We start from the raw sequence: 16,958 nt of genomic DNA, 5'->3' as shown, positions 1-16,958 counted from the left end.
ACAAATTGATACCCACCTCATTAACGTCACACTCGCGTCAGAACTTCGAGCAAAGCACAAGCCTGGGCGCAAGCGCAAGGCAGAGGTTGCCAGGCAACCGTCCGGCTCGGCGTGCGGTGACGCGAGTGCTGATGGAGAGGTTGCTTGGAGATGGGGACGATGACGTCAGTCCCGGAGATGTGTCACCACGTGATGTTTCCTCCCAAGCTGTTGTTGTATAGCGGAGCTTGAGCTTGGGCTCGCTCATCGCTGCTGGAAAGCATTTGCGTGTGTGCGCTCCCTCGACTTTCAGTTGACTTTCGTCTCCTTACTTTGGGAGAAAAAGTGAAATTGGAAATGGTTCTTAGTAATTATGAACCTTTTAAACTGGTTATACATGGCATGTTTTCAAACTTTTTGCATTAAGTGCACACATCATTCTATACTATACCACATAGCTTGCAAAACTGTGTAGTCAACATGCACTTGTTTTATAATGTAGGCAAGATTGCAGATTTGGAGCTGGGTTGCTGTTGGATGCATGCATGCTTTTCCTTGTGGTCATTCACTGCATTTGACCCTGAAAATCACCAGAACCTCCACTTGGACCTCTGTATTACTCACATGGGAGAGAGTATGGTTTAATAGAGGAGGAGTGTGGAGAACATAAGAGAGAGGGAGGGAAGGAGACAGAAGCTAAGAGATACGTAGAGGGGGAGGGAAGGAGAGAGAAGCAAAGAGATAAGTAGAGGGGGAGGGAAGGAGAGAGAAGCTAAGAGATAAGTAGAGGGGGATGGAAGGAGAGAGAAGCTAAGATATAAGTAGAGGGGGAGGGAAGGAGAGAGAATAAGAAAGAAGTAGCCTAGAGGGGGCTGGGAGAGGGGGAGGGAAGGAGAGAAAAGAGGCGAGAGAGCAGAGCAGAGAGATTGGGGAAGGTGAGAGGGGGGACTGAGTGGAAAGGTACTCTGCATTTGGTGTGCTGCATTCAAACACACACTCATACTTTTTCAATCCAGTCAGCCAGATGAGAGAAAGGCCAACGTGCAGTACACAAGGCTGCCTTCTAAACAGGTCAACAGCCCAGTGCTTTCATTCCATAACTGTTTTTGACAGAGTTTACAGTCGTGGCTGTTGGCACACAGCTCAAATTGGGAACGTTCACAGTTCCCTCTGTCAAAAAGAGAGCCAGAGGCAACAATAACTCTGACACCTCCAATGTATTGAACATTCCAGGAAGTTTCCACCCCCACTCCAAAGCCAACCTGGGGGATATTAGTTCTGTTGACGTCAACATATCTGTCATTTCTCCTTTTACTGTGTGTCAGTAATTACAGAGTGATGCTACTGGGCCTCCCGACAAATGTCATTCCTCTTTTCTTAATGTCCACACAACTATTCATTTATGCTATTGGACAATCTACATATCTGTCGTTTCTTTTCTCTCTGTGCCGGTACCTTTGATTAATGTTGTGGGACATCGAAATATCAATAATCTGTCTGTCACTGTCAAATTAATGCTATTGGATGTGTACTGTACATAGCGCTTAGCATTCCATTGAGCTTATACTCAGTCAGGGAGGGAGAGAGGGGTGATGTAGCTGTACACTGTACCGCTTCAGCTACAAACAGCTTCTTGCTTCTTTTGTAAACCACATCCATTGTAGCGTTGAAGCTTCATCATGATCTCTTGCAGATGTGAGGATGCAGTGTGCAGAGGCTTCCGCAGGATAGTGCTCAGATGTTGCTGGTCTGTCTCTACCACCACTGCTCATCGTATATGAAATCATGAAACTTCTGACAGGCGAAAACAAGGGTCAACATCTCTTTCTCTATCTGAGCGTAACACAGGCGAAAACAAGGGTCAACATCTCTTTCTCTATCTGAGCGTAACACAGGCAAAAACAAGGGTCAACATCTCTTTCTCTATCTGAGCATAACTGTCTCAGTCTCCGTCTGTGCTCTTGATGCAAACACCACTAACCTACATTAACTCTGTATCTGTACCCCCTGTATATAGTCTCACTATTGTTATTTCAATGCTGCTCTTTAATTACTTGTTACTTTTATCTCTTATTCTTATCTGTATTTTTTTTAACTGCATTGTTGGTTAGGGGCTTGTAAGTAAGCATTTCACTGTAAGGTCTACACCAGTTGTATTCTGCGCATGTGACTAATACAATATGATTTGATTTGTTATAAACATACTGCTCCGAGACCATGCTGGGACGCATCTGCAGATAGGACCACTGGTTTGCCCACTGCAGCCCACATCATAGTACTGGAGCACTGCTGTGCTGGACAGCAGTTCTTTCAGTTTGGTGAAGGCAGGGTCATGTTGCTCCTACCAGCACCATGCAGTGTCCTGGTGGAGGAGCTGGCGGAGGGGCCCGTCACCTGTGGCTGCAGGGCCTGATTCTCTTCTGCCTGATGGCCTCTGTCTTATTTCTGGGTCAGGTTTCACCTCGTCGGCTATGAGGAGGTGACTACCGCAAGGAACCTCATGGAGCCTGAATCTGCCCTTCTCTGGATTCAGCTTCAAGTTGAAAGCCCTAATCCTGTTGAGGACCTGCTTGAGGGGCTCATCGTGTTTACCTAGTGGGCCTCCCCACACCAGGATTTCATCCACCACCATCTCACATGGCTGCCCAACAAACAGCTACTCCATCGATCTCTGGAAGACCTCACTGCCAGTGGAGTAACCTGAACCTTCCAACAGGATACATGAATGTGGTTAGTTTAGAATATTTCTCATAGAGAGGAATTTGCCAGAATCCACATTTTTCATCAACAATGCTGAACACTTTTGCACCAGGTTGTTCTGTAGTTTCGTGGTGGTGTGGCCTTAGCAGTACTTTTTTCAGGTGCACTGGGTTCATGCATAGCCTGTCAGAGGCATCCTTTTTTATAGAAGCTACCATGGCGGAAACACACTCTCTGGCTTCATTGCCAGGGATTACAACACCTAAACCAGACATCCTGTCAATTTCTTTCATCACTTTCTCTTTCATTGCTATTGGTCTGTCTGTTACTGTCCCATTTATACTGTTGGATGTGTACTGTACTTAGTGCTGAAAAGTACCCAGCATTTGATTGGGCTGATTCTTGGCCAGGGAGGGAGAAAGGGAGGGAGGAGGAAAGGGAGGGGGGGGTGGGTGGGTGGGTGGGAGGGAGGGGTGATGTAGCTGTACAGTAGTAGGTGACTTAGTGGCATATTATTGTTCACACATCATCATGCCACAGCATCATGAACAGGGCCTTGACATTAATTAGGGGGTACCCCTGCAGAGGTGTCAAACTCCTCCACTCAGAGAGACAGCCCAGTCAGCTCTGAAAGGTCCACAGAGGACTTTTGCAACTCCTGCCATAACTCAGCTATACCCACTAATGCCAGAGTAGAAGAATAATAGCATGGGTATAGCTACAATAAATATAATAGAATAGAACAGAATAGAATAGAACCAAATTGAACAGAATATAACAGAATATAACAGAACAGAATATAATAACAGAATACACAAATAAGTATGCCACTACCGTAACAGACACATATGAGTAAGAGCAGTAAGAATGAAATGCAAAAGAACAAACCTCAGAGGAAAAGTGCAATGACGTTGTTATACTGTGAACATATAACAGATGCCTGGGGAATAACCATCCCTCTGTGCCTCATGATAACATAGAGTTAAAAACACACTTGTGACACAGATCATGAGAGGGGGAAATGAGAGAGAGAGAGAGAGAAAGAGAAAGAGAGAGAGAGAGAGAGAGAGAGAGAGAGAGAGAGAGAGAGAGAGAGAGAGAGAGAGAGAGAGAGAGAGATTCAGATTGAGAAAGAAAGATAATGAGAATGACAGACAGAGACCAAGCGTGATAGAGAGATGGTGGGAGAAAACCAGAGAGAAAGAGTGGGTGGAGAGAGTAGGAGTAGGTAAATATCACATTTCACCGCACAACTTGATCCCAGAGCATTTTGTATTAGTCTGTACGTAAATCCGAGACACTTACATTTCGTATGGTACAATTGAAGACGGAAGTTTACATACACCTTAGCCAAATACATTTAAACTCGCTTTTTCACAATTCCTGACATATAATCCTTGCAAAAATCTCTGTTTTAGGTCAGTTAGGATCACCACTTGATTTTAAGAATGTGAAATGTCAGAATAATAGTACAGAGAATGATTTATTTCAGATTTTATTTATTTCACATTCCCAGTGGGTCAGAAGTTCACATACACTCAATTAGTATTTGATAGCATTGCCATTAAATTGTTCCCACAATAAGTTGGGTGAATTTTGGCCCATTCCTCCTGACAGAGCTGGTGTAACTGAGTCAGGTTTGTAGGCCTCCTTGCTGTCACACACTTTTTCAGTTCTGCCCATTCATTTTCTATGGGATTGAGGTCAGGGCTTTATGATGGCCACTATAATACCTTGACTTTGTTGTCCTTAAGCCATTTTGCCACAACTTTGGAAGTATGCTTGGGGTCATTGTCCATTTGGAAGACCAATTTGCGACCAAGCTGTAACTTCCTGACTGATGTCTTGAGATGTTGCTTCAAAATGTCCACATAATTTACCCTCCCTCGTGATGCCATCTATTTTGTGAAGTGCACCAGTCCCTCCTGCAGCAAAGCTCCCTCACAACGTGATGCTGCCACCCCCGTGCTTCACGTTTGGGATGGTATTCTTTGGCTTGCAAGCTTCCCCCTTTTTACTCCAAACATAATGATGGCCAAACAGTTCTATTTTTCTTTCATCAGACCAGAGGGCATCTCACAAAAAAGTATGATCTTTGTCCCCATGTGCAGTTGCAAACCACAGGCTGGCTTTTTTATGGCAGTTTTGGAGCAGTGGCTCCTACTTGCTGAGCGGCCTTTCAGGTTATGTCGATATAGGACTCGTTGTACTGTGGATATAGATACTTTTGTACCTGTTTCCTCCAGCATCTTCACAAAGTACTTTGCTGTTGTTCTGGGATTGATTTGCACTTTTCGCACCAAAGTATGTTAATCTCCTTCCAGAACGCATCTCCTTCCTGAGCGGTATGACGGCTGCGTGGTCCCATGGTGTTTATACTTGCGTACTATTGTTTGTACAGATGAACGTGGTACCTTCAGGCGTTTGGAAATTGCTCCCAAGGATGAACCAGACTTATGGAGGTCTCCAATATTTTTTCTGATGTCTTGGCTGATTTTTTTGATTATCCCATGATGTCAAACAAAGAGGCACTGAGTTTGAAGGTAGGCCTTGAAATACATCCACAGGTACACTTCCAATTGACTCAAATGATGTCAACTAGCCTACCAGAAGCTTCTAAAGCCATGACATAATTTTCTGAAATTTTCCAAGCTGTTTAAAGGCACAGTCAACTTAGTGTAAGTAAACTTCTGACCCACTGTAATTGTGATACAGTGAATTATAAGTGAAATAATCTGTCTGTAAACAATTGTTGGAAAAAGTGACTTGTGTGATGCAAAAAGTAGATGTCCAAACCGACTTGCCAAAACTATAGTTTGTTAATTAACAAGAAATGTGTGGAGTTGTTGAAAAACGAGTTTTAATGACTCCAACCTAAGTGTATGTGAACTTCCGACTTCAACTGTATGTATTAATTTGTGGATGTTCGTCACCCATTTCGTATAATATGTTATGAATTACAATTCGTATTATATGTTACGAATTCGTAAAACTTAAAATAAGTTACACATTTGCAAAACGTATGATACTGTATGTTACTAATTCTAAATAGGTAGCTAACATTAGCTAGCTGGCTAGGGGTTAAGGTTAGGGTTTAAGGTTAGGGGTTAGGGTTAAGTTTAGGACTTAGGTTAAAGGATTAAGGTTAGGGTTAGGAGAAGGGTTAGCTTGAAGTGTTAAGGTTAGGGTTAGGGGAAGGGTTAGCTAACATGCTAAGTAGTTGAGAAGTTGCTAATCAGCTAAAATGCTAAAGTTGTCCGTGATGAGATTCAAACTTGAAACCTTTGGGTTGCTAGACGTTCACATAATACACCCACCTATCCACCCTGACCACCTATCCACCCTGACCACCTATCCACCCTGACCAACCACCTTACTTTTTTATTTTTACCGTAGGTATCAATCTGTCTCATGTAACCATACCAAACGTAACATATCATACTACTCGTTTGAGTGTTCCGGATTTACGTTCACTATGTTACGTCTAGTCTACGAGACCAGACTGCACCACAGTAGAGATAAGTAGTCTTCCGCTCCCACGCTCTACATTACTATGATGGAGGAATGCAAACTGGATGCAAAGCATCCCGACCCCAAAAGGTCATGAAGCAACCTTTCACTATTACACTTTTACAGCCAACCACGGTCTACCCTTCTCTTTATGCTGTCTTTGTTTACTAAGTCTGTTCTAGTTGTTCTAGCTTCAGTCTATTATAGCTTCAGTCTGTTCTAGCTGTTCTAGCTTCAATCTGTTCTAGCTTCAGTCTGTTCAGTCTGTTCTAGGTTCAGGCTGTTCTAGCTTCAGTCTGTTCTAGCTGTTCTAGCTTCAGTCTGTTCAGTTCTTCTAGCTTCAGTCGGTTCTAGCTGTTCTAGCTTCAGTCTGTTCTAGATTCAGTCTGTTGTAGCTGTTCTAGCTTCAGTCTGTTCTAGCTTCATTTGCATCTGTCACAGCTTTTCATGTTTCAGTTGTTGTTGTGTTTGTGTCTGGTTGACATATCATTGGTTATGTAACTCTTACAGCTTGAGAGGGACCCACATGGTGGGACAGCAGGTTTGAAAGTGTGAACAGTGCCAAACCCGAAATGGGGTAGACATAAACATAAAATTTCTTGGCCACAATGCCAGACTGTGAAAGTGCCATTTGGGTAAATTAATTAATTTGCCTCTAACAGTAGGCTACAATCCCCATCGCTAGAGTTCAGAGGAAGGAGAAAGCTAGGTCTGTACATCGAGGGTTACGTACTGTATGTAACCACAGATATGTGAGCTATATGGATCACTCAAATATATTGGTATCACTCCGTGGCAGAGGGATACATCCGAGGTGAGGATTTACAGATTTACTCTTGTGTACACCTGTGTCACGGCTGGGGTCCGCCCCAAATATAGACCCCAGGGCCGCGACACGTTTTCTACATCATTTTTGAGGCGCCTCTAGCACTGTAGAGGATTGGAGTGATCTATATAGCTCACATAACCGTGGTTACATACGTAACCTCCGTTATGTTTCACTATATTGGATCACTCCAATATATTGTTATACCCGTACCAGATTTGTCGGTGCTAGAGAGACCTGGCCAGCCAGCGGTAAAGTTCCAGCGCGGGACTGAGACTCAGGGGCTGTCAATGTGGAAGGGGGTCCCGGCACAGTCCCCGGAAGGGAAGACGACGCCCAGGACCACTGAACCAACCGCAGAGGGAGGTGCCACATTTACTCGATAATACCTAGCAAAGGTGCAAGAGCAAGCCCAGCTGGCTGCAGCACAGATGTAAGTGAAGGGCACTCCTCTCAGTAGAGCCCAGGATGCAGCCACACCTCGTGTTGAATGTGCCACCACAGATCCCAGGACTGGCCTGCCAGCCAGGCGGTATGCTGTTGTAATCATGTCCATGATCCAGTGAGACAAAGAGCTGGTCTGCTCCACATAGGCAGCCAGTGACCTCACAGGGGATAGCATGTCGCAGGAATGCTTGGTTTCTCAAATGATTGCCGTGACTGGTTCACCAACGACTTCTCTGATAGAGTTCAGTGTGTCAAATCGGAGGGTCTGCTGTCCGGACCTCTGGCAGTCTCTATGGGGGGGCCACAGGGTTAAATTCTTGGACCGACTCTCTTCTCTGTATACATCAATGATGTCGCTCTTGCTGCTGGTGAGTCTCTGATCCACCTCTACGCAGACGACACCATTCTGTATACTTCTGGCCCTTCTTTGGACACTGTGTTAACAACCCTCCAGGCAAGCTTCAATGCCATACAACTCTCCTTCCGTGGCCTCCAATTGCTCTTAAATACAAGTAAAACTAAATGCATGCTCTTCAACCGATCGCTGCCTGCACCTGCCCGCCTGTCCAACATCACTACTCTGGACGGCTCTGACTTAGAATACGTGGACAACTACAAATACCTAGGTGTCTGGTTAGACTGTAAACTCTTCTTCCAGACCCACATCAAACATCTCCAATCCAAAGTTAAATCTAGAATTGGCTTCCTATTTCGCAACAAAGCATCCTTCACTCATGCTGCCAAACATACCCTTGTAAAACTGACCATCCTACCAATCCTCGACTTCGGTGATGTCATTTACAAAATAGCCTCCAATACCCTACTCAACAAATTGGATGCAGTCTATCACAGTGCAATCCGTTTTGTCACCAAAGCACCATATACTACCCACCATTGCGACCTGTACGCTCTCGTTGGCTGGCCCTCGCTTCATACTCAATCGCCAAACCCACTGGCTCCATGTCATCTACAAGACCCTGCTAGGTAAAGTCCCCCCTTATCTCAGCTCGCTGGTCACCATAGCATCACCCACCTGTAGCACGCGCTCCAGCAGGTATATCTCTCTGGTCACCCCCAAAACCAATTATTTCTTTGGCCGCCTCTCCTTCCAGTTCTCTGCTGCCAATGACTGGAACGAACTACAAAAATCTCTGAAACTGGAAACACTTATCTCCCTCACTAGCTTTAAGCACCAACTGTCAGACCAGCTCACAGATTACTGCACCTGTACATAGCCCACCTGTCACGGTTTTCATATGGTGAAGGAGAGTCGGACCAAACTGCAGCGTGTCGATTGCGATCCATGTTTATTTAAACAAACATAAAATACGACTAAACACGAACACTACAAAACAATAAACCAAACGAAAACCGAAACAGCCTATACATGTGTCAACTAACATCTAACAAGGACATCAAGACACTCAGGACAATCACCCACAATACAACCAAAGAATATGGCTGCCTAAATATGGCTCCCAATCAGAGACAACGATAAACACCTGCCTCTGATTGAGAACCACTTCAGACAGCCATAGACTCTCCTAGAACACCCCACTAAGCTACAATCCCACTAAGCTACACACCACATACAAAAACCCATGTCACACCCTGGCCTGACCAAATACATAACACAAAATACTTCGACCAGTGCGTGACAGAACCCCCCCCCCCTAAGGTGCGGACTCCCGAACACACCTCAAATCAATAGGGAGGGTCCGGGTGGGCGTCTGTCCATGGTGGCGGCTCCGGCGGGGGACGTGGACCCCACTTCACAATTGTCTTAGTCCGCCTTATTGTCCGCCTCCATGGCTTTCTCACCATGGACACCCTTATCAATGACCCCACTGGACAGAGGGGCAGCTTTGGACAGAGGGGCAACTTTGGACAGAGGGGCAGAAGCTCGGGACAGAGGGGCAGAAGCTCGGGACAGAGGGGCAGAAGCTCAGAAGTGAAAAGAAGCTCAGGACAGAGGGCCTCTGGCGCCTCTGGGCTGAGGGGCAGCAGCTCAGGACAGAGGGCCTCTGGCGCCTCTGGGCTGAGGGGCAGCAGCGCCGGACAGGCGGGAGACTCCGGCAGCAGCGACGGACAGGCGGGAGACTCCGGCAGCAGCGCCGGACGGGCGGGAGACTCCGGCAGCAGCGCCGGACGGGCGGGAGACTCCGGCAGCAGCGCCGGACGGGCGGGAGACTCTGGCAGCAGCGCCGGACGGGCGGGAGACTCCGGCAGCAGCGCCGGACGGGCGGGAGACTCCGGCAGCAGCGCCGGACAGGCGGGAGACTCCGGCAGCAGCGACGGACGGGCGGGAGACTCCGGCAGCAGCGCCGGACAGGCGGGAGACTCCGGCAGCAGCGCCGGACAGGCGGGAGACTCCGGCAGCAGCGCCGGACAGGCGGGAGACTCCGGCAGCAGCGCCGGACAGGCGGGAGACTCCGGCAGCAGCGCCGGACAGACGGGACCACCTGCGGGGAGGAGACAGAGAGACAGCCTGGTGTGTGGGGCTGCCACAGGAACCACCAGTATGGGAAGACCTTCAGGAGGCTTGGTGTTAGGAGGAGGCACCTGAAGGATCGGGCTGTGGGGGAGCACTGGAGCTCTGGTAAGCAACCTTGGCACCACTTCCCCAGGCTGGACAACTACTCTAGCCCGGACCCTCCAGAGCGCAGGCACAGGTTGAACCGGGCTGTGGGTAAGCACAGGAGATCTAGTGCTTACTACAAGCACCTCTCCCTTAGGCTCCACTCCCACATTTGCCCGGCACGAGCGGAGCGCAGGCAGAGGACGCACTGCACCCTCCCAGCGCCCCGGAGACACAGCACGCAGAGCCGGCGCAGGATAACCTGGACCAAAACTGCGTACCGGCGACCAGACCCGCTGAGCAGGCACCATACGCTCTGGCTCAATGCCCACACTCGCATGGCACTTTCAGGGGGCTGCCCTATAGTGCACCGGGCTATGGGCACGCACTGGCGACACCGTGCGCTTAACCGCATTACACGGTGCCTGACCAGTAATGCGCTGCTTATAATAAGCACGAGGCGTAAGCTCAGGTCTGCTACCTGGCTTAGTACCACACCTCGTCTGCCCCCCCCAAAAAATGTTTTGGGGCTGCCTCTCGTACCTGTCGCACTGCTGTGCTGCCTCCTCACATCGCCAGCTCCTCTCTCCAGCTGCCTCTGCTCTCCTAGCTGCCTCCACCTGTTCCCATGGAAGGCGATCCTTTCCCGCCAGGATCTCCTCCCAGGTGTAGCAACCCTTGCCGTCCAATACATCCTCCAATGTCCATTCCTCCTGTGATGCTGGCTGCTGTTGTTGCTGCTGCTGCTGCTGTCGTTGCTGCTGTTTACCACGGCGCTTGGTCCGAGTTGGGTGGGTGATTCTGTCACGGTTTTCATATGGTGAAGGAGAGTCGGACCAAACTGCAGCGTGTCGATTGCGATCCATGTTTATTTAAACAAACGTAAAACACGACTAAACACGAACACTACAAAACAATAAACGAAACGAAAACCAAAACAGCCTATACATGTGTCAATTAACATCTAACAAGGACATCAAGACACTCAGGACAATCACCCACAATACAACCAAAGAATATGGCTGCCTAAATATGGCTCCCAATCAGAGACAACGATAAACACCTGCCTCTGATTGAGAACCACTTCAGACAGCCATAGACTCTCCTAGAACACCCCACTAAACTACAATCCCACTAAGCTACACACCACATACAAAAACCCATGTCATACCCTGGCCTGACCAAATACATAACACAAAATACTTCGACCAGGGCGTGACACCACCTATAATTTCGGCCAAACAACTACCTCTTTCCATACTGTATTTCTTTTATTTATTTATTTATTTTGCTCCTTTGCACCCCATTATTTTTATTTCTACTTTGCACATTCTTCCACTGCAAATCTACCATTCCAGTGTTTTACTTGCTATATTGTATTTACTTTTTTTTGCCTTTACCTCCCTTAACTCACCTCATTTGCTCACATCGTATATAGACTTGTTTATACTGTATTATTGACTGTATGTTTGTTTTACTCCATGTGTAACTCTGTGTCGTTGTATGTGTCAAACTACTTTGCTTTGTCTTGGCCAGGTCGCAACTGTAAATGAGAACTTGTTCTCAACTTGCTTACCTGGTTAAATAAAGGTGAAATAAAAATTTAAAAAATAAAATAAAAAGGGAGGCCCAGACTCCCCTGCCACTGCCGGGGCGGTTGTAAGTAGACAGGTTAAAAACAGATGTTCACATGACTGCCTGACAGAACCTCTGGGAGGAATGAAGGGTTAGGGCAGAGAGACACACTCCTTCCCCCAGTGTCCATCCGGTAGGACTCAGAAGTTACCGAAAGAGCATGGAGCTCATCCACCCTCTTCATTGAAGTAATCGCTACCAAGAAAACCACCTTCATAGAGGTGTTTCAGTGAGGCAGACTCCAACTGTTCGAAAGTCGGCTTTGCCAAATCTGCCAAGACCACATCCAGATCCCAGCTTGCCATTGTGCGGGTCCTAGCTGGACGCAGGTGACGAACCCGCTTCATAAACCTGGAGACGAAGGGATGGCACCCCACTGGCCTGTCCATCCACCCCGCATGGCAGGCAGATATAGCGGCCAAATACTCTCTCAGTGTAGGCTGCAAAGCCCTCATCCAAGTGAGACTGCATGTATTGGAGGACATACTGCACCCCGCATGACTCGGGCACAACCTCAAAACCACTGCACCAAGAGCAGGACAACCGCCAGCGCAACTGGTATGCCGCGGTTGTAACCAGCGTCCTTGCACTCTGCATGGTGTTCACTACACCCTCCTGTAGTCCTAACATGGACCATTGGTGCCGTTCAATGGCCAATCCCACAGACTGAGGCGTTGCGGCCTCGGATGCCACAGAGTTCCCCCGACCTGAGGCAGCAGGACCGGTCTCAGGAGAAGTTGCCAAGGTGTTTCAGACAACAGAGACAGGAGAAGGCTGAACCAGGGTCATCTGAGCCAGTATGGGGCCACCAGAAAAAGACTATGCTCTGGCATCCTGGTCCTGTCCAGCACAGCCTGGATCAGGGGAAAAGGGGGGAATGCTTAGATGTCCCTGAGCCCAGCGAAGGAGCTCCCATGCCATAATATGGAGGGGAGGCGGTGAGACCTCAGTCCACCCTGATGGTTGATGTAAGCCATCACTGTGGTGTTGTCCGTTCTCACCAGGAAATGTCTTCCCTTCAGAAGTGGAAGGAAAGACTGCAGGGCCAGCAGTACAGCTCAGAGCTGTAGTGTATTGATGTGCCTGCCACTCCAAGGGGGAAGCCAACAGCCGCTGGCCGATCTACCCTTGGTCACCCCCCCCAGCCGATCTGGGAGGCGTCTGTGCTGACCTGCGGCGGCACATCCTCAGCATCTCCACCCCATAAGAGAGAAAGGAGTGACAATGCCCTGAGGCACTGCGGTTACCCGCAGCTGGCGGTGACAGTGTCGCTTTGGGTGCAGATGGTGGGAGTTGAACCATCGTTGAAGAGGCCGGAGATGGAGCAGGCCCAGGGGAATAAACAACGAGGCCGCCAATCAGCAAGCCCAACAGGCATTGGCAGGTTAGAGCGGATACCACCCGCCCCTGCCGAAAGTAGTCGAGGCAAGATAAGATTGCCTGAGCAGGCGTGCTCTCATGAGGACTGAGTCCAGTTCCATGCCACTGAAGGCCACCCTCTGTATGGGCATCAGATGACCCTTGCCGTTTACAGTGACCCACCGATGTGGGTCAGGAGCACATCTCTGTCAGGGCACAATCAGCCAATCGTCCAGGTAATTGAGGATCAACAATCCTCGGTACGTGAGAAGTGCCAGGACAGCGACCATGCACGTTGAAAAAGTGCAGAGTGCCAAGGAGAGGCCGAAGGTAAGAACCATGAATTCGTAAGCCCTCCCTTCGAAGCGAATCAGAGGTACTGCCAATGAGCTAGGTGAACAGGAACATGGAAGTACGCATCCATAAGGTCCAGCATAACAAACAATTGGTCCCTAGACACGGCCTGCAACACACGGGCTGGGGACAGCATGTAGAACCTCAGTATCTTCAAGTGCCTACTGAGGTTGCAGAGGTCCAGAATCGGTCGAAACCCTCTCTCTCTTTTTGAGACCACAAAATAAGTGGAGAAGAACCCACCTAGCCGTTCTGATGTCTCAATCCTGCAGACGACATACAGGAGTGAGGAAATCTCCAGCCGCAGGGTTTTCTTCAGGGGGTCGGCCACCGTGGTGACACGAAGGCCCCTGAAGAACAGAGGCTAGCACCGGAATTGGAGTCAGTACCCCTCGAGCATTGAGGACAACACCCATGAGGTCAACACCCATGGGGACTCCACACAGTCCTCCCACCTTGCCCTGTGAAACCGGGAGAAGCGGCCGAGGCTGGGGAAGGGTGTGTCAGGGGACCTGCTGGGGCCCGCCTCTCCTCTGGCACCCCGAGCGTGTGGGTCCCCCAGGCATGTCCCTATGGCGGTGATGCTTGACACCATCACAGCTGTTACAAAGGGAAGCCATAAGCTCAGCCAAGCCAACAAGGCCACAGAGCAGGGGTCCGAAGCCCTGGGAGAGCTTATGTCGTCACCCGCTTGGAGGAATAGGAACCCGGTGAGGGATAAATGACCCAGTACCTCTGCAACCCACCTTCAGTCGCAGGTTCAGCCCTGGCAGAGGCCCAGCTCTCCTGAAAGGCCTGGCGGAACTCAGCAGAGATGGGGACACATGGAGAGTCCTCACTGTCCACCCGTTGATGTCCAGTGCAGTGGTTACCCAAGTGAGTAGGCCTCTCATAGCCTCTTGAGCCACTGGGGGCGATGATGCTCTGCTGGCGGCTTTTGATAGCCTGTCAGCCTGGTATCCCTGCTCATCTGGTGAACAGTGCCAGAATCATCCCCCAGGAGCAGCCTATCACTGGCCAACAGGGAACAGCTGTCCTTGCCATTGAAGCTATCAACCTCCTGACGCAGGGCATGCACCCTCCGTTCAAGATGGTCTCAACGGTCCAACTCATGCCCCCGTCTAGGACTGGCAGCAGATGGGCTCTGCCTGCGGTGGCTCTGGCCACGCTTCCTTGGAGGGGTACTGGGCCCAGTAGAGGGACTAACAGCTCGCTGCCGCACCGACCTACTTGCGCATGGGAAGGGAAGCCATAAGCTCAGCCAAGCCAACAATGTCATGGAGCAAGGGTCCGACGCCCTTGGAGAACTATGTCGTGACCCACTTGGAGGAATAGGAACCCGGTGAGGGACAAATCACCCAGTACCTCTGCAAACACAGGGGCTGACCGCTGTGGGAAAAACAGGCAGCCTGTCATGCCCTGACCGTAGAGAGCTTTATATGTTTCTATTTTGGTTTGGTCAGGGTGTGATTTGGGTGGGCATTCTGTCCCTTTTTCTGTGATTTTGTATTTCTGTGTGTTTGGCCGGGTGTGGTTCTCAATCAGAGGCAGCTGTCTATCGTTGTCTCTGAATGAGAACCATACTTAGGTAGCCTTTTTCCCACCTGTATTTGTAGGTCCATGTATAGTTGCCTGTGAGCACTACGTTGGCTTCACGGTTTCGTTTTGATGTTTATTGTTTTGTTGGCGACATAATATAATAGAGAAGTATGTATGCTCACCATGCTGCACTTTGGTCCACACCTTCTTCAACAGACGTCCGTGACACAGCCCAAAAAAACAGCAACCAGGTAATAAATTTGATTCATGTGTTTTTTTGTTTTTGTTTAACGGCAACTGCGATTTTACGTAACAGGTTTAATATCCAGGCAGAAAACAATAAACAGCACCATATGATGGAGTAACTCCGTTAAGGAACTCCAAAATGAATGTCTCAACGTAGTGGCAGAACAGAACAAGAACAAGAGAACCATGTAGGGTAATTAGCAGAGAACCCGCGTCTATAGCGCGGGGAAAGCATGTTAAAACAATTCACAACAAACACAAAACAAGCCAGTCGGCAAGTTGTGTAAGTGAATACAGTTTGTGGCAGCAAGAGCCACCAATATATTAATAGATGCACACAGAGTTGTAATGTAACGCTAACGAAACACAAGCACGACAAACCACGGGCGGAAGATACAGATCAACAGCAGGCAGCGAGTGTAGCACTCAAGAGGAGGAGCTGGCCTTGAGGCCAGCTGCTCCAGGCTGCAAACAGCCAGTGAGTATACTTCCACGCAAGATATTACACTTACCAGTGACTTACCAAGCGAACTTCAGAAAGTTTGTACCTCAAACCATACCGACGTCCGCCGAGAAAATGAAAGAGAACGTGTGTCGCGGCCATGGGGTCTATATATGGGGGCGGACCCCAGCCGTGACACAGGTGTACAAGGGAGTAAATCTGTAAATCCTCACCTCGGATATATCCCTCCGCCATGGAGTGATCCCAATATAGTGAAACATAACTGGATCTGTGGTGTACCCTCTATGGCCTACCATCACGCCAATGCCACCTGATTCAGATCCCATGATGACCTAAAAAACTTCTCCTTCATATTTCCTGGAAATAAAGCACACACACACACACACACACACACACACACACACACACACACACACACACACACACACACACACACACACACACACACACACACACACACACACACACACACACACACACACACACACACACACACACACACACACACACACGTCTTCCTCTAAGCCCCTGTGAGTGTATTGGCATGTGAAATGATTCACTGCACTCTCCAAACAAGCTTCCCATGACATCAGTACCCATGGTCAATGTGTGTGTGTGTGAATCATTCCTGTGGCCCTGATCAACAACCAACAAAGAGGGAGAGAAAGAGAGTGCAACAGGGGAGCAAAAGATAGGGGAAAAGGGGGTGAAGAAAAATAAAAAAAAGTAAGAAAGAAAGAAAATAAAAGAGTGCTGTGCTTTGACAAAGCCACTGGGCACAGATGTCAGTTCAACCTCTGGTTTTGATTTACATTTGGTTGAGTTGTCAACTCACGTGAATTCAACAACAAAAAATCACCATGACAGTGGATTTAGGTTAGATGGGCAAAAAAAAGACAATATTCCCTTACGTGATGACTTTTTCAAATCCAATCAGTTTTCCATGTTGATTCACATAGATTTGTTTGGTGACATGGACATGGAATCAATGTTGATTCAACCAGTTTTTGCACAGTGAAAACACATCAACCAACTGAGAGGTCATCAAGGCCTAATAGATGACAGGCCATGATGATGTAAGGGAGTTAGGCCATCATCATGGCCTGTCATCCATTAGGCCTTGATGACCTCTCAGTTGGTTGATTGGGCCTGTTGTGTTGTCATTCGTACTCAGGAGCATAACGACCTTCACCATTCTTCCAAACACTGACATGGAGAGATGGCCAAATTCAACACTGTTTTGTCTTGAACCTATCACTGTTTACTCCTAAACAGACTCCCAAACATCAGTCACATTTTGCTAGTTTGTCTTTTATTTTGTT

The sequence above is a fragment of the Oncorhynchus keta genome, chromosome 34 (genome assembly GCF_023373465.1).
Source record: "Oncorhynchus keta strain PuntledgeMale-10-30-2019 chromosome 34, Oket_V2, whole genome shotgun sequence".
Lineage (NCBI taxonomy): Eukaryota > Metazoa > Chordata > Actinopteri > Salmoniformes > Salmonidae > Oncorhynchus > Oncorhynchus keta.
The sequence above is the reverse complement of the archived record's forward strand: the minus strand, read 5'-3'. Positions refer to the sequence as shown.